The sequence below is a fragment of the Balaenoptera physalus genome (genome assembly GCF_965194825.1).
Source record: "Balaenoptera physalus genome assembly, chromosome: 5".
In the NCBI taxonomy this organism is placed as follows: Eukaryota; Metazoa; Chordata; class Mammalia; order Artiodactyla; family Balaenopteridae; genus Balaenoptera; species Balaenoptera physalus.
This window is the reverse complement of record NC_138884.1, coordinates 4,334,666-4,362,554: the sequence shown is the minus strand read 5'-3', so window position 1 is coordinate 4,362,554 and position 27,889 is coordinate 4,334,666. Positions and strand designations below refer to the sequence as shown.

At 36.8% G+C, this 27,889-nt stretch overlaps 1 long non-coding RNA gene across 1 annotated transcript; it reads right to left on the bottom strand.

Annotated features, from left to right (window-relative positions):
- Positions 1-10,517: 10,517 nt before the first annotated feature.
- LOC309660846 lies at positions 10,518-26,854 on the bottom strand. The gene is made up of 2 exons (XR_014263674.1): positions 26,739-26,854; positions 10,518-26,705 (listed from the first exon to the last, which is right to left on the bottom strand). It is a non-coding gene; the product is annotated as an uncharacterized lncRNA (long non-coding RNA).
- Between the last annotated feature and the right edge of the window lie 1,035 nt (positions 26,855-27,889).

The window sequence follows — 27,889 nt, the reverse complement described above, 5'->3', positions numbered from 1 at the left end:
TTGTATTCATGTCTACATAATGTTAATTAGGCTAATAGCTAAGTTTAATTCAGGTTTGCATTCCCTCATTTTTAAATTGAGGGTTTGGGACTAAACCACCTTCAGTAATTTCTAATATTTCATATTGAATAAAAAATAAGAAAAGAGGTTCCAATTCTGCTATGGTCTATTATTATGGTATAAGCCTCCTCAACTCCATCCATTCTGATGACACCTAAAATATGCATGAAATATTTTTTAAAATACCTGGAAACTTTAAAGAGTAAGTAAAAGCAGATGTGATTGTGGAAGAATGTCAAAACACATACAGGGATATACTTTTCATTGTCACTGTTGTTATTGTTTTCTCTTTACCCCAATGGCTTCACCCCAAGTCTGGGACCTAGTTGCAGACAAGAGAAGCAGTGTAGAGAGAACAAAAAACAAGAGTAATTCCATTTCTCAGTCCAGAGAAACGAGAGAAGGGATCCTCTGTAAACATAGGGTATACGATAGTCCGTAAAGGAAGACAGCTAGAGGAGATTCTCTAATTCTTGATAAGAACCCATATATGTATTAGCCTAACACCAAAACTACACAAGACAGGACAGACCCAAATAACCTTTGAAAGTTGAACTATCTGAGACAACCATGTCTCAGACTAACCGCTGAATAATGCATAATTGCACAGACCAACACCAACATATCAAAGACTTTAACAAAGAGAAGCAAACATGAAATTAAGAGAAAAAAAAGAAAAACAAAACTTTTCATCAAAAGAGAAACTATAATAAGGTCAACTGGGATATTTGTATATGTAAAATACAGTATATGGGGAGAAAAAACCTTACTGAATGGGATCAATAGTAGAATGTACATAATAGAACAGTCAGTTAAGATTGGCATAATTTTTGGACTTTGAAGACAAAGAAATAAAAAAGAGATTGATGACAAATGAACAGATTTTAACACACCCATGGGAAATCAAAAAGTATAACATATGTGTAATTAGACCTCCAGAATGAAATGAGAAAGAGATTAGTGGAAAATCCTATGTGTGTATACTTGTGATATATTAATAACTATACTTAAGTGTACACATATATACACATGGTAAACATAAACATACATATGTGAAATAATGGCTGAAAATTTCATAAACATGGTAAAAATAACCATACATTTACAGATTCCAGAAGCTCAGGATTTCAAATACGATAAATTCAAAAAACATCACACCTAAGCACATCATAATCACACTGCTATAAACCAAAGAAAAATAAAAACTCTTGAAAGCAAACAGAAAAAGATAAAAAGTTACAATGATTGTGAATTTCTCATCAGAAATCATTGTTGCCAGAAGAAAGTGGAACAACATCTTTAAAGCACTTAAATAGAAGTGCTGTCAATCTAGAATTCTATATTTAGTAAAATATAGTTAAATTTATATTTATTCTATTTTCTATATTTATTTTTATAAATAAATATAGCTAAATTTAGCATAAATGCAGAATGGAAGTGAAGATATTCTCTGGTGAAGGGAATTTATTTCTGAAAAACATACTCTATTGGTAATGCTAATGGCATTCCTTCAAGATGAAGGTAAAGATACCAGAGGGGATCTTGAGATTCAAGAGTAATGAGAGAGGAACAGAAAGAGTAGAGAGCTAGGTAAAGATAAAAGACATTTTACCACTCCGTCCTTCAAAATATGTATGAATGTTTAGAGTAAAAATTAAAAAACCTTCTTGAGGGGTGGTCAGTGTATGTGAATTTATAATTATAATAATTAAAACATGAAGGTGAGTGGGGGGATAAAAAGACCTATATGCCTTCAAGGATTTTATATGTCATTTGAAGTAATATAAAATTAGCCCTTAGTAGACTGTTAAAGTTTATGTGTGTACTTTGCAATCTCTAAAGCAATCAGAAATTAAAATCCAGTAGTTACAAAAGGATACTAAAACATATCAAAATATTACAATATCACAGAGGCACACAAAATAGGGAAACACAAATAAAACAAATAATAAAATTGTAGATTTAAATACTATCTTATCAATATTTACATTAAATCTCATTATTTTAAAATCCCAATTTATTTTTTTTAAATTTTTATTGGAGTATAGTTGATTTACAATGCTGTATTAGCTTCAGGTGTACAGCAAAGTGAATCAGTTATATTGATACATATACATATATCCACTCTTTTTTAGATTTTTTCCCATATAGGTCATTACAGAGTATTGAGTAGAGTTCATTGTGCTATACAGTAGATCTTTATTAGTTATCTATTTTATATATAGTAGTGTGTATATGTCAATCTCAATCTCTCAATTTATGCCCCCCCTTTCCCGCCATTAACCATGTTTGTTTTCTATATCTGTGACTCTATTTCTGTTTTGTAAGAAAAGTTCATTTGAACCCTTTTTTTTAGATTCCACATGCAAGCAATATCATATGATATTTGTCTTTCTCTGTCTGACTTAATTCACTTGGAGACAATCTCGAGGTCCATCTTGTTGCTACAAATAGCATTCTTTTTATGGATGAGTAATATTCCATTGTATATTGTACCACATCTTCTTTATCCATTCCTCCATTGAGGGACATTCAGGTTGCTTCCATGGCCTTGCTATTGTAAATAGTGCTGCAGTGAACATTGGGGTGCATATATCTCTTCAAATAATGGTTTTCTTCAGATATATGCCCAGGAGTGGGAATGCTGGATCATAAGGTTGTTCTACATTTAGTTTTTTAAGGAACCAACATACTGTTCTTTATAATGGTCACACAAATATACATTTCCACCAAAAGTGTAAGAGGGTTCCCTTTTTTCCACACTGTCTCCAGCATTTACTGCTTGTAGAATTTTTGATGATGGCCATTCTGACTGGTGTGAGGTGATACCTCATTGTCATTCTGACTTGTATTTCTCTACTAATTAGTGATGTTGAGCATATTTTCATATGTTTTTTGGCCATCTGTACAACTTCTTTGGAGAAATGTCTATTTAGACCTTCCACCCATTTTTTTGATTGAGTTGTCTGTTTTTTTAATATTGAGGTGCATGAGCTGTTTGTATATTTTGGAGATTAACCCCTTGTCAGTCACTTCATTTGCAAATATTTTGTCCCGTTCTGTGGGTTGTCTTTTCATCTTGTTTATAGTTTCCTTTGCTGTGCAAAAGCTTTTAAGTTTAATTAGGTCCCATTTGTTTATTTTTGTTTTTATTTTCATTACTCTAGAAGGTGGATCCAAAAAGCTTTTTCTGTGATTTATGTCAAAGAGCATTCTGTCTATGTTTTCCTCTAAGAGTTTTATAGTGTCTAGCCTTACATTTAGGTCTTTAATCCATTTTGAGTTTATTTTTGTGTATGGTGTTTGTTAGGGAATGTTCTAATTTCATTCTTTTACATGTAGCTGTCTAGTTTCACAGCATCACTTATTAAAGAGGTTGTCCTTTCTTCATTGTATTTTTTTCCTCCTTTATCAAAGATAAGGTGACCACATGTGCATGGGTTTATCTCTGAGCCTTCTATCCTGTTCCATTGATCTATATTTCTGTTTTTGTGCCAATACCATATTGTCTTGATTACTGTAGCTTTGTAGTATAGTCTGAAGTAAGGGAGTATGATTCCTCCAACTCTATTTCTTTCCCTCAAGATTGCTTTGACTATTCAGGGTCTTTTTTGTCTCCACACAAATTTTAAGATTTTTTTGTTCTAGTTCTGTAAAAAATGCCATTAGTAGTTTGATAGGGATTGCATTGAATCTGTATATTGTCATGTTGACAATATTGATTCTTCCAATCCAAGAACATGGTATACCTCTCCATCCGGTTGTGTCAACTTTGATTTCTTTCATCCGTATCTTATAGTTTTCTGCATATAGGTCTTTTGCCTCCTTAGGTAGGTTTATTCCTAGGTATTTTATTCTTTCTTGATGTGATGGTAAATGGGATCGTTTCCTTAATTTCTCTTTCTGATCTCTCATTGTTAGTGTATAGGAATGCAAGAGAGTTCTGTACATTAATTTGGTATCCTGCAACTTTACCAGATTTATAAACTCTAGTATTCTGGTGGCATCTATGATTTTCTATGTATAGTATCATGTCATCTGCAAACAGTGACAGTTTTACTTCTTTTCCAGTTTCGGTTCCTTTTATTTCTTTTCCTTCTCTGTTTGCCATGGCTAAGACTTCCAAAACTATGTTGAACATGAGTGGCGAGAGTGGATATCCTTGTCGTGTTTCTGATCTTAGGGGAAATGCTTTCAGTTTTTCACCATTGAGAATGATGTTTGCTGTGGTTTTGTCATATATGGCCTTCATTATGTTGAGGTAGGTTCCTTCTATGCCCACTTTCTGGAGAGTTTTTATCATAAATGGGTGTTGAATTTTGTCAAAAGCTTTTTCTGTATCTATTGAGATGATCATATGATTTTTATTCTTCAATTTGTTAATACAGTGTATCGCACTGATTGATTTGCATATATTGAAGAATCCTTGCATCGCTGAAATAAATCCCACTTGATCATGCTGTATGATCCTTTTAATGTGCTGTTGGGTTCAGTTTGCTAGTATTTCATTGAGGATTTTTGCATCTATTTTCGTCAGTGATATTGGCCTGTAATTTTCTTTTTTTGTAGTATCTTTGTCTGATTTCGTTATCAGGGTGATGGTGGCCTAGTAGAATGAGCTTGGGGGTGTTCCTCCCTCTGCAAATTTTTGGAAGAGTTTGTGGATAGGTGTTAGGTCTTCTCAAAGTGTTTGATAGAATTCACCTGTGAAGCCATCTGGTCCTGGACTTATGTTTGATGGAAGAGTTTTAATCACAGTTTCAATTTCATTACTTGTGATTTGTCTGTTCATATTTTCTATTTCTTCCTGGTTCAGTCTTGAAAGGTTGTACCTTTTAAGAATTTTTCCATTTCTTCCAGGTTGTCCAATTCATTGGCATATAGTTGCTTGTAGTAGTCTCTTATGATCCTTTGTATTTATACAGTGTCAGTTGTAACTTCTCCTTTTTCATTTCTAATTTTACTGAAATGAGTTCTCTCGCATTTTCCTGATGAGTCTGGCTAAATATTTATCAATTTTGTTTATCTTCTCAAAGAACCAGCTTTTAGTTTCATTGATCTTTGTTATTGTTTTCTTTGTTTCTATTTCATTTATTTCTGCTCTAGATTTTATGATTTCTTTCCTTCTACTAGATTTGGGTTTTGTTTGTTCTTCTTTCTCTAATTGCTTAAGGTGTTAGATTAGGTTGTTTGAGATTTTTCTTGTTTATTGAGGTAGGATTGTATAGCTATAAACTTCCCTCTTAGAACTGGTTTTGCTCTGTCCCATAATTTTGGGTCGTCGAGTTTTCATTGTTATTTGTTTCTAAGTGTTTTTTGATTTTCTCTTTGATTTCTTCAGTGATCTCTTGGTTATTTAGTAGCATATTGTTTAGACTCCATGTGTTTGTGTTTTTTACATTTTTTCATGTAATTGGTATCTAGTCTCATAGCATTGTGGTTGGAAAAGATGCTTGATGCAACCTCAATTTTCTTAAATTTACTGAGGCTCAATTTGTGACCCAAGATGTGATCTATCCTGGAGAATATTTTGTGTGCACTTGAGAAGAATGTGTATTCTGCTGCTTTTGGATGGAATGTCCTATAAGTACCAATTAAGTCTGTCTGGTCTAATGTGTCATTTAAGGCTTGTGTTTCCTTAATTAGGTTTCTGTCTGGATGATCTGTCCTTTGTTGTAAGTGAAGTATTAAATCCCCCAGTATTATTGTGTTACTGTCAATTTCCCCTTTTATGGTTAGCATCTGCCTTATGTATTGAGGTGCTCCTATGTTGGATGCATAAATATTTATAATTGTTATATCTTCTTTTTGGATTGATCCCTTGATCATTATGCAGTGTCCTTCCTTGCCTCCTGTAATGGTCTTTATTTTGGAGTCTATATTGTCTGATATGAGATTGCTACTCCAACCTTCTTATGATTTCCATTTGTTTTCATGGAATATTTTTTTCCATCCTCTCACTTTCAGTCTGTGTGTGCCCCTAGGTCTGAAGTGGGTCTTTTGTAGACAGCACATATATGGGTCTTTTTTTTTTTTTCATTCAGCCAGTCTGTCTTTTGGTTTGAACATTTAATCTACTTACATTAAGAAAGAAAACTAAAAAGAAGCAAAGAAAACATAAAACAAGCACACAAAAACAATCCAAAAAAAGATAAAAACAAAACCAAGAACAAAACTAAAAACAAGAAAAAAACAGAAAACAACAAAAAAGCAAGTAAAAAGTATATTAAATTGTTTTTAAAAATAATAATAAAAAACAATAGAACAAAATGAAACAAAATGTATAATAGTAATAAGAATCTTTTCCTGGGGCCTCCTCTGTCAGTGTCCTTGCCCTCACAGTGAGCCACAGCCAACCCCTGATTCCCCAGGTGGTCCTCCAATGTCTCTAGGGAGGTATCTGGAACTGCTGTGGGCAAGGGGGGTGCAGCTCACACTCTGACCTGGCCCAATTCCCATCTGTATTTGCCCCCAAATTCCACAGCGGCTAATGCTAGACCTGTCTCATTTAGGCAACACTTGTTGTCCATTCAGATATTCCATAGACGCAGGAACTAGTGGGTAGCAGGGATTTCATAGGCAGCTTGTGTAGCTGCACAAACAGTTTTCTGTTCCTCTTCCTTATTTGCACCACCCCTGGGGCTCAGCTTTGGTTTTGGCCCCATTTCTGAGTGTGGGCCATCCTCAGGCATCCATTCCCTTCGCAGGTGAGAGGGGGTGAAAGCAGCAGCTGATTTGGGCACACCCATTCAGGCTCTGCAGGGTAAGGTGGCCATAACTGAAGCATGTGCGAAATGCCTGTGGCAGCAGAGACCAGCAGGAATTTGCAACAGACTGGGGCATGTTGTGTGCTCTCCTGGGGAAGTTGGCCCCAGATCATGGGGCCCTCAGCAGTGACAGGCCATGCAGGCTCCCAGGAAGCTTGGGGCAGTGACCTGCACTTGCTCACTGGACTCTCTGTGGCAGCATGGGTGGTCCGTGCCCACCTCTGGGGCCTGAGATGGCAGCCGCAGCTCATGCCCACCCCTGTAGCTCCTGTAGGTGGTGTCCTGCTGGCTGTGACTGCACAGAGAAACAAGTTCCTACGGCAGGACCGACCCTCTTTGCACACCCCCCAGCAATGGTCCCTTGTCTCTCAGGTGGGCCCAGGCTTCTTCCTGGACTCCCTCAGCTGTGGCATGCTACACCCTAGACCCCTCAGGCTGTGTTCACACAGCCAACCCCCATTGTCTACCTGGGGTCTGACCTCCGAAGCCCAAGCCTCAGTACCCAGCCCCACCTGCCCCTGTGGGTGAGAGACAAGCGTCTCAGGCTGGGGAGTGCCACTAGGCACTGACCCTCTGTGCAGGTCTCTCTCTGGCTTGCCCTCCAGACACCTGTTGCTGTGCTCTCCTGTGAGGCTCCTGTAGCTTGGTATTGGTTAGAAAAAATGGTGGGTGTGTGCCAGACTTAGGGCCAGTGCACGTGGCAAGGGGGGGGCAGAATATCCATTTTAGCAAAAGTAACCTTTAAGTAGACAGCTACATGTATAGATCCAGTGGTCTTGGGTCTTAGCTTAAGATAGTAAATTTGAAGAGTGGAGAATTTAGAGGTTAAGACCACTGGAATTAAAAGCAAAGTAGTGAAAAGATGCAGAAAGACATGAGTGTGGGGGAAGAACAGAATTTAGAATTCAAGTAAAAGAGAAAAAGTGAAGGAGATTGAAAGCTACAAGCCTGGGAGCCTGCAGGAAAACCATGAGACAGGGCAACACAGAGACCTAAGTGAAAGATGTAGGAAGGGGGATAGGGCAGCTTAAAGCTGGATTTCAATGTCTTTTTTACTTAAAATATATATATAAATATCAATAGATAGATAGATAGATAGATAACTAATTGCCAAAACAAAGAAAAACACATTAACAATGATCAGAGGATTTGGGTTGACCGGTAAACAAAACAAAACAAAACAAAACAAACAGAACAATAAGTGAAATAAAATTCTCCAGTAATCTGTAGGGCTAGGCTTGGGACAACTCCATTTTTTAAAGTTAGTTAATTAATTACTTTTAATAGGAATATAGTTGACTTAAGACAACTTCATATTGTTATTAAATCTGACCTCCACAGAAACACTATGTAATGAGAAGTGAACGTGCAAATTCCCCAAATATTTCATCAACAAATTCTTACTTCAAGAGTGCATACTACTTAGGGTTGAAGAGAGAATCACCAGAAGAATTAAAACTAAAAGCGAAAGAAACAAAAATTGAGTGATGAAGAAAAAGTTGAGAGGAAAATTTTCTTTTAACTCTAATATATAAAATTATTAAAGGTAACCATTAAAATAATTGATGTGGTGGACCATGTTCCCAAAAAGCTACCGTCTAACTAGAAAAAAATAAGAAACATCAATCATGTAAAGTTTCCAGGATTTTTAGGCATCTGGAAAAATACATACAGCAAACGGAGAAATATTCATTAAAAAAAAAATCTGCTAAACCTCAGTGAAAAGTGGGATTTAGTGGCATCTGAGCCACAATCTTTGATTGGTGAGTATTTTATTTGGGCGGGATTTTCTATTAGGGTCTGATTTTAGGAAGCAGGGAACACTTTGTAACTGGCCTTTAAGTACATTTGGCAGTCTTTGCTCATGTCTGTTTTCTGCTATATTCCTTCTATATTTTCTGCTAAGATTCCTGCAATCATACTTGCGTCTGATTCTAAATTTTCTTTTATTGAACAGTGTCAAAAATTTCTTGCTCTTTTAAGAGTCCTGTTGAATCCAGTTTGTTACATTTGTTACTTTTTGGAATCTTTGTTTTTATGTGAATGCTTAAATGCCATATGGTCATTTTTGTATAGATTATTCAGTTTATATGAAATCTGTGGATACTTACCCTCCTTAAGATCAAACTAGCATGGTCCTCACAGATGAAGAAGATATTCATGCAGGAATTAAAATGATTTTTCATACTTGCAGACAGAATGTGAAATAAAAATATTTTCTATTTTTTATAATTTTTCACTAGCTTTCCCCACAACATAAACTCAAATACACAGGCAGCGTATAAATTTGAAGCTTCTCTTGTCACCATCTGTTTTTAATAATACACAAATCTATAATTCTTATAATTGTAGACTTAAGTAGAATCAATCAATGTTTTCTCAGAGAAATGTGTATCTAAAGAGAACATCAATCCACATTCATTTAAGAATTTTTCCCCTTGTAAGTCTAGAGATCGAGTATTAAAGTCAAATTCACAAATTCACCAAAGGCTTGTCAAATTGAAAACTGAAAACTTGTTGTATTCCACAGAACAGAATGTATATGTTGGATTTCGTTTCTGCTGTCAATGAATATTTAAACCGCATTTTTGCCCTTCAAAAAATAAACTTAAAATGTACTGTCTTTTCAGTAAAGTAGTAAACAGAATAGTGGCTATCGACTTTTGTATTTAAGGAATTATATAACCTGTATCACATTAAGAATCATTCACTTGGGAAATTATTGTTTTACGATTAAGTTATGTAATGAATTGAACACCAATATTGTAGCTGAAATCTAAGGAGGAAAGCTGTTTGGATAAAAGCAATTAACCTAAAGAGTCATGAGATGGGAAAAATCAGTTTATAGTTATGTGATGATGTGAGCCCTACAGTAAAGTACTTTGAGACTCTTCAGGCAAACATCTCAATCAGTAGGATAATTCCTTGTCTGATATCATGAAACCTGAGCCTGGCAGTGGTGACATCTGTTCTTCCTTCAACCAGACTCAGCTAGCCCACCAGCAAGCTATTGCTAGACCAGAATCACAGTCATTCTGTTAGAGTATCAACACACGCCTTCCTTGTGGGGAAGCACATCTCTAAAAATCTGAAAACTATTTGACCATTATTTTAGACAATTATCTAAAATAAACACTTGGTTGGGTTTTTACAAAGTTTTTTTTGTAAGAGGCAAATATCAGAATCTTCAATGACTTTATGCCCAAAATGCCTCCTTTAGGCAAAGTCATAAATAACACACTTTAGCATGATGTTCTAACTTCCTCCACGTTGTATCTCTCTTACCTGTATACGTTCTTTATCTTTTACACCTCTACCCTACTGTGAAAAAAGTGACACAGAAGGAATTAAATTCAGGGTAATAATTCCCTAGAATTTGTTGAGATTTTTTTTTTTTTTTAATTTATTTATTTATTTATTTATTTTTGGCTGTGTTGGGTCTTCGTTTCTGTGCGAGGGCTTTCTCTAGTTGCGGCAAGCGGGGACCACTCTTCATCGCGGTGCGCGGGCCTCTCACTATTGTGGCCTCTCTTGTTGCGGAGCACAGGCTCCAGACGCGCAGGCTCAGTAATTGTGGCTCACGGGCCCAGTTGCTCCGCAGCATGTGGGATCTTCCCAGACCAGGGCTCGAACCCGTGTCCCCTGCATTGGCAGGCAGACTCTCAACCACTGTGCCACCAGGGAAGCCCCGAGATTTTAATAGATGATGAAAATTGATCCTTTTTTCATAACCAAATTCTGAAACAAATGAAAGATCATCAGAAAAATGCAGACTAAAATGCCATTGAGTTTTTGCTATTTACTTTTTGGTAGTGCTTAGGTGTGCAGCAAAACTGGGCTTGCTGATGTTGAACATCAGAGTTCCAGACTTTTGCACATGGTCTCTGCAGACAGACAAGTCTGGTGATCTGAAGCCTATCTGCTGTGAAACTCATATTATCCTCACTAATGAGGTAAGTCAGTACCCAAAAGAACAGAGAGAGTTGAAGAGTCTTTGATTGATGGATCTCCCTCTACTTGGAAGTAATCACGAGAAATGAAAAAAGATGTACCTCTTCCAGAAGCCCCAGCTTTTTGTCTTTTTAATCCACTGTGCTCAACCATTAACACTCTGATCAAAGAGGATGATTCAGTCTATTGGGACAAAGAATAAACGACCCCAAAACAAAGATTGCTCTTTTATAAACGCTCCTGGGAAGCATAAGAGCCTGAAATGGGTTATAATAGTGCATTAATTAAGTTAGCTACAAGGCCAGTCTCTATTCAAGGCTGAACTTTTATTTCTTCTTTTAATTCCCATTGTATTCTAGCCGTATTTTTCAATGTAGCCTTTCAAAAGCCCTCCAATGATATCAAATGACTTCACAAAGATACTCTAATACAATGCACCAAAAACGTTACCCCACATTTGAAATAACTACCTCTTATTATCAAATTCTCCGGCAGAAATTAAAGCTACAAGTTAATATCTCTTGAGAATTGAAGCTCAAATGGATTTGAGTGCAAAGTCAAATTCTCTTTCTGTATTTATTTGAAGTTAAAAAATATAAAGTTCAAGGTGTAACCTACCTAATTTATTAATGTTATTTGTTTTCTAGAAAGATTATCAATGTTTAAGTAGATTTGTTTGTTCTTTTTCTGCAGCTTCTGCCTAACCTGTCTCTAATTCATAGGGAAGTGGTTCAGTTAGAGCTTCAGGAGTTGTATGGTAAGGTAGTATGGTAGTCCAATGGTAAGGCTCTAAGATGCTCACTATTAAAGAACATATACTGATAAAAGGATACAGGACTGTCACAGAACTGGCACTACATGCACTGAATTCAGAAAATAAGACAATCTCTAGAGCCTAGAGCAGTTGTTTCACCGGGATTGTGTTATGCCATATTGCGTTACTAGGACTCACTGCTCAGTGATTGTAGCTCTGTTAGTATGCTGACAGTCAACACAACCTAACCAGAATCCAGCGTTATGATATTTGAGTGTGTGTGTGGTGTGTATGCCCGTGTATGTAGAAGTGAAGGCTAGCACCCAAAATATATATTAGAGCCACTTCTGCCATCTTTTAAAGTTTAGGAATTTAATATGAAGACAACTCCAAACTCCAGTCACTGGGTCTTAACTGAGGCGTATTTCATTTTCTTTTCTGTGTATTCAAAATTCTAACTTGCACTTTCTGTTTGAGTCCTGTGTTTCTAGCACTCAAGCATTGTGCAATCTCAACGTTTGTGCTAGCTTAAGAATTATCCTCAGGGGTTTCTTGAACTGAATCTTCTATTGATGCTTCTGAAGCTTATGCCCCAGAGTCATAAGGACAACCAGCATCCCTGCCATGTACTCTTTGAAAAGGTTTAATTTGGGTCTTTAAATTCCAAACGCATGGTCATAGATCGTATAGTCAACGCAAAACCCAGTTAATTACAGGCCATGTCATAAGGGGTGAATCTTGAGCCTATGAACAAGCCACAGAAATTCAAGGTCATCTCACACAATGTTCACACTTGTTCCTGAACGCAGAGCACAATATGTCAATGTCATCTGAGCAGTTTGAACCTGGGAGCTCACCAGTGTTCTGTGGCTCAGGCCACATATCCTGTCCTGTAGATATGGCTGATAATAAAGGAAAGAAGTAGATTTTTTTGCCAGTGTGAATCAAAATATTACTACTTCAAAGTCACCATCCTTTACAAAAGAGTCCAGGTGTGCTTGCTCATTTAGGACAAGTCTATAGTAGCCTGCACCATAAGCTCCCGAGCCTTTCCATTTAACTCTGTCCTAATGCAGCCTTCTCTTTATAACAATAAACACTGGCCCATGTAAAAAGGGTCATGAGGTATAGGGAACTGCTAACATCAAAATCCCATGTGGTCCACTGGCTTAAAGTCTAAAGTTTAAGCCTGCAACAGTTAAAAGCCAAGCACACGACCGAGAAAACTGTCAAGTGACACAATAAGGGTCCCTATAAACCTTCCAACAAAACAGCCACCACTATCACGCTAACAACAAATCCTCATTGCCTTTCTTAGTTCAGTGCCACCAACCCTTAAAGTCCCTTCCCTGACAGCACCGGAGCCTCAATCATGCCAAATCACTTTGATTGATACAATGCTCCTTTTAAGTCTCAAAGTTCCTTGATCAATACACAAGTGACTGACACTTCACCCCTGATTTGAACTTATCTTCCTCAAACTGCAGGCCTCTCCCGCTGAAGACCTTTCCCTACAGAACCTAAAGCACTAGAGAACAAACAAAAGTGAGATCAAAAGAGCACATTGAATGCTACCTGGGTGTCAGGCAATTATGGACTTCTAGTAGTGAACTGTAGAATTACACAGACGACCCACCCAGACACAGTCATGCTGAGAACCCCCAGGCATCTCCCAATGAGGCAGAGCCTTGACTTCTGAGCCTCTTCTGGTCGGGAGCAAATCAGAGGACCTGCTCTCTGCAAGCAGGAAGCCTCACAGAATGGAGTAACTGAGACACGTGGTTCTCTGTAAAAAACGCAAAATAACCCAACAATGACCTCTCTCCCTGAAAGAAGAGTGAGGAGGAGGGAAGCAGCAGAGAGAATAGATGTTCCTCTACATGGGAGAAAATATCAGTAATTGAGAATAAGTGGTTCCTCTAAGAGGACTCATGGAAATATATCACAGGTCAGCTCTCTAAACAGGGGTGGAGATGCCCGCATGAGGAGAGTTCATTTCACACGGTGTAGACTTCAGAGAGTTGCTGTCACTCAAATGGAGCCCAACTCAGTGAAACAGTACACCCCCACTTAACTCTCACTTTCCTGTATGTGTTCCTACAACATCGTAGAGTTGGTAGCTGTTGATATCCAAAGGTGAGTAACGAGTGGTCTTTGACCTCCAGGAACTCATGACAAAGATGAAGGAAAAATATGTGCAGTCAAAATAAAATGTGCTAAGATACGTAAGAAGCATGTGTAAATACCAGTGGGAACACAAGACAGGAACTCAGGTGCAGGAGCAGGTGATTAGTATCTTTACAGTAAGAAAGCCTTAATAATATTTTAAAATAATATAATAATATTACAAGAGGACATTGGATCATTCAAAGACTCTTCATAGCTTTCCTATGAACATTTTTTATTTAACACACAAAATAGTTGATGTTATAATATGTACCCTAATTTTTTTATCCCAGCAAAGACATTTGCAAATATTCCCACAAAAGTAACACACAATTTTGGTGTTCCCATGTATGTAGTAATCATATGGATGGGCTGTCTACCTAATTCTGTGGTTCAGTATTAGAGGCTGATTGTAATGTTCTTTATGTCTAAACCACATCTTCCAACAAAGTCCATAAAAAAGATAAATAAAAATAAATATAAGGTGTTGGAATCCTAAATATCAATAACAAAACTTATAAAATAATTTTTGGAAACAGTATCATAATAAAGACCACATATTAATAATTTGATATAGATATTGCTATTCCATTTGTGTATAGGTCCAGAAGACTTCTCAATACTAAAGTCATACAGTAATTATGCTATTTAATATATATTTTTGTCTATTGTATGTATGCTTAAGGTAGTTGCTAATAAATCATATATTCTGTGGTATATTTATATTTTTATAATTTTTTAAAAATTTATTTTGTTGAAGTACAGTTGATTTACAATGTTGTGTTAATTTCTGCTGTACAACAAAGAGATTCGGTTATACATATATACACATTCTTTTTCATATTCTTTTCCATTATGGTTTATCCCAGGATATTGAATATAGTTCCCTGTGCTCTACAGTAGGACCTTGTTGTTTATCCATCTGCTGTTTATCCATCCATTAGCAACTGCTAATCCCAAACTCCCAATCCATCCCTCCCCCAACCCCACTCCCCCTTGACAACCACAAGTCTGTTCTCTGTGTCTGTGAGTCTGTTTCTGTTTCGTAGATAAGTTCATTTGTGTCATATTTTAGATTCCATATGTAAGTGATATCATATGGTATTATATTTTTATGATTTTAAACTTTTATAATTCTTAATAACTATTTTGTTAAACTTACAGGACTGAGTAAAAAACAAAAACAAAATAAACTTTCTTATATGCTAAATTGAATTTACATCAGATAACCATCTTTTGCACCATAGTAAAATTAATTCTACTTATGGTTAATAACATGACAAAAAAACTATAAATAAATAGAATATCAATACTTAGAAACAGAAAAGTTTTTCTGCTTGGGGATAACCAGATTTATTTCAAGAAAAGTTTCAAGAGACAAAAGTGATATCTGTGAGTGTAGGCTCCACGATTCTGGAAGGAACTTGGCAGAATTTTTCTCTTCACATCAATTGAGTTTCACATTTTTTTCTGTATGTAGTCAGGACATCTTAGAGGTAAGGGAGAAATCAATATTGACATCAATCATTTAACAAATGTTTACTGTTTAAATGTTATTTAAAGCAACAGAGAGGGAGAAGGTGTGAAGAAAAGGGTATAAAAAAGTAAAGCGAAGAGTACATTGCTCTCAAGGTGCTTTAACCACATAATGTAATTGGGAGAAAAGCTCTGTTAATTGGCAGAAGAAGTAGTCCAGGGGTTGCAAAATTGCACGTCTCTGTGACCCAGACAGGTTACATAAAAGAGTGAAGCAGCCGGATGTCACACACAAGGAACAGTGGAAAATGTGAAAAATGGAGAGTGTGTGTCCATCCTAAATTATTAACTTTTATGTTTTAATGTTGCATTAGCTGAACAAACACATCCACAGGCTTCTTGCAGGTTGTAACTCTGGGGACCAAAGCTCTGTTCACTAATGATCAGACACAGCAATACATATTCCACGGACAAGGAGAGTCGACCTGCCAGGCTCCTGTGTGCAGGAGATTGAAGATTCTGATACAGAGCCAGTCATAAGGAGAGTCAGGGCCTAATAAAATGTCTAAATTGTAGCCAAATAGAAACAAGTTCAAACGGAAACTGACGTGCTGATATGTTTCACATAGATCTGTCCCTTTTCCAGCCTTACCACTGCTGACGTGCCTCATCTCATGCTCAGATAAGTTACCGATCGGAGTTTAATTTGTGCATCACTCTAAATCCTGATTGCAAGGTCCTGGGAACTATGTAGATGACAACTGGTCATTTAACCCACAACAGTCAGAATTACTCTAACAAAGTCAAAAGACCTAGATATTTACTTATATGTGTGAGAAAAGTACTTTTTAGTATCTGGCTTCTTCTTCTAGACTTTCTTCAGAGGAAGAGGGGGATTTAAGAGAACATCACTCCAATAAGTTTTTGAATTAGTGAGAATTAATTATTTTATCACCTCCATTCCACTCAGAATAAAATACAAAATAAAACATCAAGTTCTGACCTATAATATATAGTAGAGCATTTTAGCCATGGCAGAATAATCAATTACATCACTTACATACAATTTCTATTGTTGATAGAACTGATGCTCTGGCATCCACACTAATTTTTTTTTTTTTATATTTGAAGAGAATGTCTTCCACTCTTTGGCCGTTTTTTTGGAATGGCCTCTTGGGTCAGATAGTAGAACTTATACCCAAAATGCTGTAAAAATAAAAGATTGATTCTGAGGAATCTTTTTCTAAATATTTTAATAAACCAATGATAAATTTAATAAGGAGAAAATGTTGCTGAGAGAGAAAATTACAAAACAAATGTCTGTGATTTTTTTAAGAGTTTTTAAATTGTGGTAAAATGTACATAGGTTATATTTAGTAAGTGTACACTTCAGTGTCATTAATTATATTCACAGTTGTGCAACCATCAGGAAAAACTTTTTCATCATCCAAACTGAAACTGTATCCGTGAAACAATAATTCCCCATTCCATCCTCCCTCTCCTCCCCAGCCCTTGGTAACCACTTTTCTACTTTCAGTTTCTATGTACCTCCTGTAAGTGGAATCATATGATATTTGTCTTTTCCTGTCTGGCTTATTTTACTTAGCATAATATTTCCAAAGTTCAACTATGTGGTAGCATGTATCAGAAAATAATTTTTTCCAAGGTGATAGTATTCCATTCACACTGTTATCCACCACTGCTATTTTTAAGCAACACTGAAAGTGGGCAAAGGGAAGGTCATTTGGAGAGTCAGTTAGATACCGGGTGGGGAGTGGGTGTGAAGGGAGCTGGAAGAAAGAGAAATTCTGAAACAGAGGAAACAATGTGGCAGAGAGATCTGAGGCCAGAAAGAGACTGGCCAGTTTTCAAGACTGAGAAGAGGGCAGTGTGGTTCTCCACGGAGAGAGAAAAGGAGTTGGGTTTAAGATGAGGTGGAAGGCTAGGTCAAGATCAGATAAGGACATGTATGCCACTGCAGTGTGTTCACATTTTATTCTGTGTACAAAGAAAAAAAATGGAAAGCTTTTATTTTTTAAGTAGGGATATCGTATGACTTAAGATTTTCATGTGAAAAATAGAAAAAAAATTGTTCAACATAGAGAAGTAGGGAGAATAATACAATAAACCAATAACTCTTGCAAATAAATAAAGAAATAAAGTCAAGGAAAGACTCTTTAATGGTAACAATAGAATTTTCATATCTAACAGATGATTCAAATTTGAAATTTCTGAAACCATATTCTTCCACATTGATAAATGGTGCCACTGTGCATCTGGTTCTTAAAAATAGAAACCTGGAAGTATTCCTGACATCTCTCTCTCCCTAACCTCCTCCACTGCTTAAATTAGATTCATCACAATTTCCCCATGTCTAAATCATAAACTCCATCTTCCTCATACAAGGCAGTAAGAATACTTGGAGCACTGTGATGATAGCCCCCCAATGTGCCTTACTTTACATATTCCTGTCTTATTCCTATCTATTTTTCACATGTTTCTGAGAAACTTAATGACAATCCTCAATAAAATTAAATGTGGTCATGATTTGAAGCAGATCAAAATGAATATAATTTGTTTCTTTAATTGGTAACTCTTCCTAACTGTATTAGTTTCCTATGGCCAATGTAACAAGTTACAAAACTTAGTGTCTTACAACACTAATTTATTATCTTATAGTTCTAGAGTCAGAAGTCTGAAATCAAGGTCTCAGAAGGGCTGCATTCCATCCGGAGACTTAAAGGGAGAATCTGTGTCCTTGTGTTTTTCAGCTTTCAGAGGCTGCCTTCATTCCTTCGTTGTTGGCTCCTTCCTCAGCCTCAAAGCTCACCCTCTGGTTCCATTTTTTCGTCTTCTTTTTTAATTCTGATCTATTTTTCTCCCTCTTATAAGTACTCTTGAGATTATATTGAGTCCACCCAAATACTCCAAGAGAATCTCTCCATCTCAAGAATCTTAACTAATTCACAACTGAAAAGTCCCTTTTACCACGTAAGGTAACACCTTCACAGGTTCTGAAGATCAGGACATGGACACTTTGGGGGACCATTATCAATCAGCCTACCACACTAATGCTGTAGACATCTACTTTCTTCACTGTTTTATTTTAGGGACTTGCAAGGTGACTGACAAATCCTTACTGTTTGTTGACGGAATGAAGTCAGCCATGTCCCTGGGGGTGCGATAGTTAACATCACCATATGTGATGGAATCCAAGCAGCAGAAAGACTTGGGCCAATAAGAATCTTTCATTCAGAGACTCTGCTGCATGAAAAAGGGTTGGATGGAGCCCGTATCACAACGTCCTAGCCAAGCTGGTACTCACTTCCGCAGAGTGGGAATGCAGGACATACTTCATGCAGCTAGCCTCGGGTCTATGAAAAATGATAATAAATATGATGAAACAGTATATCTGAAGGAAGGACCATGTGGTCAGTCAATTTTTACTTTCCTTCACTTTATTTATTTGAGTTTCTTTATATATTTTTTCAATTATAGAAGCTTGTAATTACAGGAGTATCAAAAAAAAGAGCCATGTCAGCTGACCCGAATAACCCATATCCTCCAAGGTCATTTCCCTTTTTCTCTACTTTTCAATCTGAACATAAATGATGCTTATTTAAAATGGCAAATAGTAGAGAAATGTATAAAGTATAATTAATAAAGTCGAGTATTTTCCTTTTGCCCTCTTCCTAGTACCAAAAATCACTGTTAATTATTTGGCTAGTATTCTATAAAATGGTTTCTATGTATATATGTGAAGATTTTTGCCTTTCTTATTTTTATAACAATAGGAAAATGCAATGCATTATATTTTAAACGTTGGATTTCACAATGATCAATTGACCTTGACAATAATCCCTCCCTGCTGCACTTAGAATTACTTCATTCTATTTGCTGGACATCTAGAATTGTATGATATGGATAGAGAATGTTATACCTTATTCTTTGATTTTGCTTACCTTATTATATCTTCACTAACATTGGATATAATTAGATTAAAATAATATATTGTACAATGTATTTTATTTTGCACTTTTTAAATTACCAGAGTTTGAACTTTATCTGTGTGTGTATGTGTTTGCTTTCAAAACAAAATAAATAAGTATAGATATTAAAAATCAAATCTAATACTTGATGAAAATGAAATCCTGTGAAAAACAATTTTCTGGAAGAGGAAGGGGCTTCACAGGCATGTGGAGATGGAAATTGGTAACGCATATGTTGCTCGAACTGTTTCTGTACGTTGTGACCTATTAAGGAGAAACTGGGAAGATGATTGTTAGCCAGGTACTGGGACGTAAGGTTGCAACAAGCAATCTAAAAGATGCTTTAGTTTTTTGGTCTCTCCTCTAGAAGGAAAGGGAGAGAGTCTGGGAGTCCCCAAAGCTTAGTGTAGGGCTCTGAGAAGATAAGAACACTACACAATTGTGTTGTTCTTTCCTGTGAGGGAGAAAGGGTTCAAGAATCCCCAAAGCCAGGCCTTGGATGTGCCAACCACATTAGGTGTGTGTTGCTCTCTCCTCCAGGTGCGTAAGAAAGATTTAATTAGTGCTCAAAGCTGAGTAAGGCGGTGGGTAGAGCAGCCTCTATGCTTCTCGACCCTGAATGTACATGAGTTATGCCTACTGGTGAGATAACTTCTCTGGTCCCAGTAATTTCTCAGTGCCAGCTGCTCTGACCTCAACTGCCTTAAAATTCAAGATGGCGCTGAGGCCAACCTTCACCAAGGAACCAGCACTATTGCACTTTCTGAATATGCTGAGGAATGTCAAGGAGGCTAGAGATTGGAACCAGATATTTGGAGAGATTTGAAGTTACAGCTCTGTTGGACACAGAAACCTAAGTACTTAGTCCCATGGGGGAAAATGGTTCTAAACATAAGGATGGCCCAAGATGCTGAGAAAAGTAAGGTAGAACCATGCTGGCATGGGAGGGGGCTAAAAGAGACAACTCTTGAGCCGTAGGCACTTCCTAGATTGTGGGACATATCCGGGGGAAGAAGTAAATCATGTAGCTAGAAACCAGAGAGGAAAAAAAGACACAACCTGTCCATCCATTTCTTTTTTTAATTAATTTTTATTGGAGTATAGTTGACTTACAATGTTGTGTAAGTTTCAGGTGTACAGCACAGTGAACCAGTTATACATATACATATGTTCATTCTTTTTCAGATTCTTTTCCCATATAGGCCATTACAGAGTACTGAGTAGAGTTCCCTGTGCTATACAGGAGGTGCTTATTAGTTATCTAGCCATTTCTGCCACCTAATCTCTGCTGCAGGTCCACTCCTGCATTCCCAGACTCCCACCTGGGAGATAACAGCCTTGTGATTTTAATCTTTGAAAAGCTGACTAGACAGCTAGGGTTTGAGTAAAAGTATATTGAAGACAACACATGAGATTAAAAGGAGTTTGTGTTGTTTTGTTTCTTCCATTTATGGATGTCTGGTGGAAATTGATGTATGCCATACGCTTGTAATTCCCAACTCACAGTGCCTGAGTGGGTCATCCCAACTGGGAAAATCTGCAGGTAAGGAAGTACTTTATTGGGACAAACTGTCCTGCTCTTTGCCACCAGTGGGTGTGTTAGAATACGACACAGATGCCTCTAAATTTCAGCCAGATGTACCTTTTTGGAGTGTTGGATGTGGCCACGAGCTATGCCTCTTTTTAAAAACTTGCTACTGGGCTCGTGTTGAAATTAAATGCTTGACCTGTAGAGACCTGGTGACTCCACAGCCTGAATATCCATTTGGGGGTGCACTCCATGGCTCATAAGGTGGAAAACAACTTAAAAAAAAAAAAAGTAGAATAAAACAAATGTGTTGGTTGGACTTGGTATTGTCCAAATGGACTTGGTATTGTCAACAAAAAATTAATCAATTGATCTAAGAAAGAAATGAAAATTTTTATTGAAACCAAATTTGATAATTATAACCCAGCAAGAGCATCTCAGAAAGCTCTGAGAACTTTTCCACCTGTTAGAAGTCAAGGCACAGTTATATAGGTTTTGAGACAGAAGGCTATAGATCAAATGACATATTATTGACAGTTTACTACATAATCCAGATCTAAGCACCATGTGACCCCTTATAAGATCAATAAGGAATGTTATCTTTAAGGAGTTGTCTTGTAGATGCTGGGAGAATGTTGTTCTTTATGGTTGAGCAGGTATTCCTGCTGATGGGGGAGGTTTGGTCAATGCATAATGCAGACACACAATGCACAGTGGGGGGAGAGAGGAAGCCAAAGGGCAGAGAAAATTTTTTAGGTTTAACTTTTTCTTGACTTGGCATAAAAAATGAATTTTATTTCACAGTGTACTAAAGAATTCAGTTCTTCTGTCTCAGCAGTTATTTTGTCTTTACATAAGAAAGTCATCCCAATCCCTTTGGGGGAACACTTTATCTCCCACCCCAATGGCTGACGCAAAACCAAAGTCATTGGCTGTTTGGGGACCTTCAAGTTGGGGTTCCCCTGAAGTCATGGGCCTGTCTCAGAAATATTAGTCAAGGTGAAACTCTATAACATGTGCCGTAGCTATTCTAGTCTTTGGAACGAGCTGGATTTGTACCTAGGCGTCCTTATCAGAAACAAGTATTTAAGAAAACATGTCATACTCTGTGAGCAGTTTTATCTAAATGGGAGTTATTTCATTAGAAGGGGTGATATGAAATTTGGCCCTAACTTTAACTGAAGTGATAAATGACAGTATCTCTACCTTGAAGGCATTCAGGTCAGCTTCAACTCACTGGCCAGGTTTGTTCTGGATGATAGACTTGTGCTTAGACTTCCTCCTTGTAGGTCAAGGTGAAGTCTGTGCAAATTATTAAAATAGCTTTGCTGTATTTGGATTAATGCCTTGAGCCAGGTGGACAGGTTAAGCCACCTGGTTTTCTCATGTAAACTCTGAAAATTAATGGAATTTACTTAGTTCATTGAATCCAAGACCCCGGGGGACCTGGCTGAGGTCCACACTGCTGGGTGGTCTCACACTACTGCTCTGAGCTCTGCTGCAACTACAGCCTTGATAAGTGCTGTATCAGACAAACCAACTGCTCCGGCCTCTCCCCTGTTGGTAACAGTAATCAGAATAGCCCATGGGGTGGCAAATAAATGGAAGCCTTGACATAAGCCATAGCATGAGAAACAAAGGGCAGAACTTCAGGGACACCATTTTTCTGTTTCTTAATGGTCAAGGCTTTCAGAAAAAAATTCCTGACAATCTGGCTTAAAGAATGCCTAAATGGTAAGCATGCCTTGCAAGCTGGAGTCCTACAGTGAGATCTATATTTATTTATTAAATATAAATACAGGGCATTTAAAAAAAGATATACAGGGCATTTACTTGTTGTAAACATTTATTACAGGGCATTCTCTGTACTAGTTTGTTGTGGTTATAAAGCAATTAGCAAAACAGCTTACATTTGTATTTATTTTCTATTCCATCCGTCTCTGTCCCATGTTTTTTCTCTTCAAAATCCATTCCTTTGAAGAAATAAATGTGTTGGAGAATTGTGCATTAATAACGATTTGTTCAAATAATCTAGGGCTGAAGTTGGCCTATTATTTGATCTTGGGTAGCTTGGTGGGGGTGATTCCTTGCCGTTTCTGTGGGATATAATAGACTAGCCTATTCAACACTCTTGAGTTTCATTCTTGCCCATCCAGCTACTGTTATACTACTCAGAAACGCATGCTGAGAAATGCATGGCAGAGAAACTACTGAATTAACCCTTACTCCTAATCTGATACTTTCCTTAAGTGCTCATTTTGTTAAAAGATATGGCTACAGAGTGTTCTGGGCCTTAGGCCTCAAGTGGTGATGAATGTATAGTAGTTCCATGGTTGTAAAATGGAAATAAGCTGATAAGAAAGTTGGGCTCTAGACTGATTTTCCCTCCCCTTCAAAACAAAAACAACAACAACAAAAAAAACATTTGGAGGCCTTCCCTGATTCTCCCAGAGAGGATTCCTTTACTATAGCAAGAGGAGGATTTTCTCCCTCTCTCAAGCGGGGCGGAGCTTCTGTGTGGCAACTTTTGTGTCAGCTCTGCAGTCTGTGATTTTAGGCTTTTTCTCCATCTGTTTTCCACATGGCCTACCAAGGGAGGGATTGAGGTAGGAGGAACAGGCACAGTTATTGCTGGAAGCAATAATAAACATGATATGTGGTCCAGAAACCTCATGCTTGCTTTCAAGATAAATAAATATAGATACAAAAACTCTTCATTCAGTTATTTATTCCTGCACACTAAGTTACCTTTTAATGAGAGGGTGTGTGAAACACCATCCTAAAATTCCCATGGTCTTAAACCACTCCCTAGATTTGAGTTTTTGCCCTGAGGCCTTTCTTACTTTGAGAAATTTTTGCTGCCTAGAAATGTTGGAAATGAGAAACAATTTTATTTTCCAATTCAATAAGTTATTGAAATTTTTCTTGAAAAGGAAAGCTAATACTTTATCTCATATTTCTTTTGCAGTATCTTATCTTTCCCAACTAAAAGAAGCCAATTAACATTTTTAAAATTCTGCCTGTAATTCTTCTTACATCCACAGGGTCATGGAGTAGATTTTCTATCTCCCAAGTAACCAAAGGTAACATTCTTGCAGTTGTGCCATCAAAATATAAAGTGTCCCCTTCTCCAGTGTGCAATACTAATTTATTCATTGTACCTTCCAGTCTCTTTCCACCATTGTCTCAAAAGTAATGCTGTATTTTTGTGAGGTTGGAATACGCTTCACATGCTTAGGAGAAGCTTTAATTTCCTCTCATGTTTTGAATGATTTGTTCTCACCCTTCACCTATTTTTCTATTTTCATTGTTTCCTCATTGATTTGTGGGAGTTGAGTTTCCCTTTGTATAATTACCTTATATTTGTTCTTCAGAAAATAGCTTTAAAAAACAAAACAAAACAAATATTACCCACAGGTTCAGTAGAAAAGCCATCCAATAATATTGGTTATTTGCTTAATTGGAAAGTTGACATTTAAACAAAATTATGAACATCTAGAATTTGTATTTTATAACACAAAAATAGATGTGTTAAATAGCTATATCTTTTAAATTTAACAATTAAGAATATATCTAGCTGTACAGGTTACAGAATTTCAAAAGTGAGTTTGTCATATGAGAAAGAATATCTACTTTTTTTTTTGGTGAAGACTTAGAGTTGCAAATCTAGTATTGGAACTCAAAGTGATGACTATCCTAGATACCTTCTGATTCAGTAAGTTCAGCTAGCTAATATCTATATTTAATTGTTCAGAATTTCTCATGCTTCTTTGTAGCATATTAGCCAATATTTAAATTCCTTTAGAACTCCAAGGAATATTTTAACACCTTTACTGATGTAATCAATAACCAAAATCTGCACATATTTAATGTATATGATTTGATGAGTTTGGACATGTGTATACAGCCCTGATACCATCACCACAATGAAGACAATTAACATAGCCATCACCATCAAAAGTTCCTGTTCCCCTTTGTTTTTTATCTGTGTGTGTGCGGCGGGGGGTGTTTAAAAGTACATAACATGAGATCTACCCTCATAACTAATTTTTAAGTGTACAGTACCATACTGTTAACTATAAGTAATGTGTTGTGTAGCAGATCTCTAGAATGTACTCATCTAACAAAACTGAAACTTATACCCATTGAACAACAAATCCCCATTTTCCCCACTCCCATCCACTGGCAACCAACATTCCATTCTCTGTGTCCATGGAACTTCGAGAAATATAGATGTATACTACAAGGTGCCTGTAACTTAAAATCAAAGTAACCACATGTAGCAAATACATAAATAGGTAAAGTGAAACGTCATTATGCCAGACATGGACACAGTCAATTAAAGGCATAGACTCATTCTTAAAGAGAGATTAAATGAGCTCTCAAATACTGCAATGAGTTGTAAAGCAAACAGGTTTAGGTATACCTTCTACACAATAAGGAATATACTGCTTGTCCCAAAGCAATCTTTATTAGCCTTACCCACAAGCAAAATATACTCTCATCTCTTAATGTGCTGGAAAGGAAAATATTTAAGCTTCCTGATATTTTCCTGAAAGTTTCAACATAGTAATTAATTTAGTATTATCTAGCTTTTGCAATCTATACCATTATTATCTACAATGTTTTATTTTGTTTTTAAATAAAGATATTTATAGAAATGATATACACATATAAACAAAAGTAAAACATAGATATGTCTTCTTAATCTTATTTCTACATTGCACTCATTAAGAGACCACTTATCATTAAAATAAAATAATCTTTAAATATTTACACCTGATTAATTATTTGCTCTTCCTTTCTTATAGTTCAGATTTGATATTCCTTAAATAGAAATGATAAACTTCTAAATCAATAGATGCAGGGGAAAAAAGGAGAAATTAAATGCCACTTATGATTAAAAATCTTAGAAGGACTTCCCTGGTGGTCCAGTGGTTAAGACTCTGCACTCCCAATGCAGGGGGTGCCCAGGTTCGATCCCTGGTCAGGGAACTAGGTTCCGCATGCCGCAACTAAAGATCCCACAAATGGCAACAAAGATCCCACATGCCACAACTAAGACCCGGTGCAGCCAAATAAATAAATAAATAGTTTTAAAAATAAATAAATAAAAATCTTAGAAAGCTAGGAAAAGAGGGAATTTCCTTGTATTAGTTATCTCTTGCTGCCTTATAAATTTCTCCCAAGTGTCCAGCTTGAAACAACAAACATTCATTTTCTCACATAATTTCTAAGGGTCAGGAATCTGGAAGAAGGTTTACTGGGTGGTTTGGTTTAGGGTCTCTCCTAAGGCTGTGGTCATGCTGTAAGCCCAGTACCACAGCCATCTCAAGGCTTCACCACAGCGGGAGGATCCTCTTCAGTGCTACTCAGGTGGGTTTGGGCAGGTCTTAGTTCCTTTCTGGCTGGTGGCTGGAGGCCTCAGCTTCTCGACATGTGGATCCCTCCATAAAGCATATCACAGCATGGCAGCTGGCCTCCTCTGGAACAAGTACTCCATTAGAGAGCAAAAACCACATTTTACAGCCTGGTCTCCAAGTCCCTTCTGCCATATTGTATTAATTAGAAGTGAGTCAACAAGCCCACCCCACACGCAAAGAAAGAGAAGTACGCAAAAGCTAAACATGTGGGGATAATTCAGTTTCAACTTGGAGGCAAGTAAACACATCTTTAAGTGTATAAAGACAAAAAGTTAGAGCAAAATCATATTCAATGATGAATTAGTGGAGTTTTGTCTCTGTGATGGTTAACTTTAGTGTCAAGTTGACTGGGCTAAGGGATACCCAAATAGCTGGTGAAATAGTATTTCTTGGTGTGTCTGTGAGGGTGTCTCCAGAAGAGTTTAGGATTTGAATCAATAGACTAAGTAAAGAAGATCTCCCTCACCAATGCTGAAGGGCATCATCCAATTGACTGGGGCCTGAATAGAACAAAAATGTGGAATAAAGGCAAATTTGCTCTGTCTGCTTGAGCTGTTTTGCCCTTGACTTCAGAGCTCCTGGTTCTCGAGCCTTCAGACTCAGACTGGGACTCACACCGTTGACCTTCAGACTCAGACTGAATTACTCCACTGGCTTTCCTGGTTCTCCAGCTTACAGATGGCAAATCCTGGGGTTTCTCATACTCTATACATGAGCCAATTCCTATTCTAAATCCTCTATCTATCATCTATCTATCTATCTATCTATCTATCTATGCATATATGCTACTGGTTCTGGTTCTCTTGAGTACTTCAACTAATACACCCCCTGGCATCAAGACTGGAACCGTGATGCCCCTAACCATCACTTCTGCCCAATATTTTACTGGAAGTTTTAACCAGTGCAATAGAGAAAAATAAAATGTACAAAAGTAAACGTCATAATGATTAGAAAGAACATAATAAAACTGTCATACCTATGTAGCACAAGTAAATCTTTTAAAATAACATTAAAGTACATAAAAATCTAGAAACAAAACTTTTAAAAGATGTCTGTGATCCCTAAACTAAAACAATCTTTTATATATAATTATTTCCACATTGATTTACCTGTTCTATGCAATCCCAGCCAAACTATCAGAAGTTTATTCCTTTAAAAATCGACAAGCTGATTCTATTATTTAATATATGGAAGTACAGATAAATTTAAAGAAGACAAATATGACTGGAAAGCTAGTCTAATTATATCAGGACTTATTTAGCAATGTAAGTTAAACAGTGTGGTATTTGTACAAGGATAGAAAATAAATCAAGGTCCAAAATAGTCCAGACACAGACATTTCACCTGATTGATTATAAAGGTGATGCTGAATTATAGTAGAGTTTTCTGGGTCAGTTCGATGTTCACTTGAAAACAAATTAAAAAGCAAAAATCTTGACCACTACCTCACAACAAAAGACATGTGCCAGCTGTTCATAGCAGAATTATTTTTAATAATGAACAACATAAAACACATATCCCTGAATCATAGAATGAATCAGTACATTGAAATCTATTAATAAACTAGAATGTTACACACAGCAAAAAATACTAATAAAATACAACTATATGTGAGACTGACTCTCACAAAAATATACTGAGCAAAAGAAGTCAGAAGAAAGCATATATCTTATTGGATTCCACTTGCATAAAGTTCAAAAATAGACAAAATTAATCTGTGGTGTTACAAATAGTACTGATGTTATCCTTGGCACAGTGGTGGAGAATGGAAAGGG